At 44.6% G+C, this 1,663-nt stretch overlaps 1 pseudogene; it reads left to right on the forward strand.

Moving 5' to 3' along the window:
- The first annotated feature begins 330 nt into the window (after positions 1-330).
- Positions 331-1,111, forward strand: LOC142430272 (peroxisomal coenzyme A diphosphatase NUDT7 pseudogene; annotated as a pseudogene).
- The last annotated feature ends 552 nt before the right edge of the window (positions 1,112-1,663 follow it).

Genomic DNA, 1,663 nt, shown 5'->3' on the forward strand with positions numbered 1-1,663 from the left:
GATTTTCTTTTTCTTTATTCCTTCATGAACATAGGTTTATTAACCCTACAAGTAACAAATAATCAAGGGCAGGCATGCAGAATTGTCTTCCTAGTTAAATGAGACTTTTTCTAACAAATGTATCAAATGCAGTTTCTTCCATAACTGCAGAATGTGTGCAATGCTTTCTTGACACAGTGGGCCTGGATGACTGTTCTGCACTCTCCCGCGGCATTTCTCTTACTACTCTGAGAGAACAAAATAGGTCTTACCAACATTGTGCCCAAGCCAGATAAAAAGAAAGTCTAGGGGAGGGTGACTTCAGTCAGGAAGCCAACTTGGTGGGGACTCATGTCTCCAGCCTATTCTCCCCCGGAGCCAGTCAGAGCCCTCTTGATAGATGAGGCCAAGTCCCGCTTACGGAAGTTTGACATCGACAACAAATATCCTCACCTGCTGCCGAACAAATGCTCCAAACTTATCCCTCTGTTGGTGAAAGATGGAAAATTCCATCTGCTACTCACCCTCCGGTCAGAGAAGCTGAGAAGTTCCCCTGGAGAAGCTTGATTCCCAGAAGGAAAGCAGGAGCCAGCCGATGTGGATAACACTGCCACCGCTCTGCGGGAGGCGGAGGAGGAAGTGGGGCTGCGACCTCATCAAGTGGAGGCGGTCAGCTGCCTGGTGTGGACCCTTGTTAATGAAAACATGCTGCTCTTCCCAGTGGTGGGAATCATAGGTGAAGACTTCCAGGACCAGCCGAACCCTGATGAAGTGAAGGATGTGTTCCTGGTGCCTCTGGCCTATTTCCTGAACCCCTGTGTCTACCACCAGGCTTACGTGACCTTCACTGAAGTCGACATCTCGCTCACTTCTTCGAGTACACCAGCCCTGACAATGGCATGACTTACCACATCAAGGGAATCACTGCACATTAGGCCGTGTTCGCAGCTTTAATTATTTTAGATGAAAGACCCACCTTCAAGGTCGACTATGATCTTGACCATCTCCTGTTGTCTTTTGGAGAGTCTTTCATGAAACTCCAAAATCTCATCATAAGCAAGTTGTGAAGTATGGGGCTCATATCCAAGTAACAGTCCAAGAGGATGTGTGTGTGTGTGTGTGTGTGTGTGTGAGAGAGAGAGAGAGAGAGAGAGAGAGAGAGAGAGAGAGAGAGAGAGAGAGAGAGAGAGAGAGAGAGAGAGAGAAAACTTGTCCACAGGAGAACAATCTTACCAGGTCTGAACAGGTGTGGGTCTTTTTCTTGCAATATGAATGCTCAAAACCTGGCCTCTTTTCCCATTTGCCCTCCATCAGCTAAAAGAACAAAGGGGCTTTCAAAAGTGGAAAATGTATTTAGAGTGTTCCATCATTGCACTCACAGCATAATATTGTCTTACACATGTCAGAAATAGTATAGGGTTTGTGAAATAAATTGGCACTAAATAAATTGATTTGTTAAATAAAAAAGAATAGAAAGTCTAGTGAACATTTTCCTGACACTGATTAAATACTTTGATTATTAAGATCTCTGAATTATTTGCAGGCATGAATTATTTGCAAAACAACCTTTTCCCTGAAATGTTTAGTTAACACAGTAAGGGCCTGTGACATAGATGGTACACATTGTGCCGTGGACTGCAACATCAGCAGTTTGATATCAACCCAGCTTAGCAGGAGAAAGATG

This window comes from Tenrec ecaudatus, chromosome 17, assembly GCF_050624435.1.
Source record: "Tenrec ecaudatus isolate mTenEca1 chromosome 17, mTenEca1.hap1, whole genome shotgun sequence".
Lineage (NCBI taxonomy): Eukaryota > Metazoa > Chordata > Mammalia > Afrosoricida > Tenrecidae > Tenrec > Tenrec ecaudatus.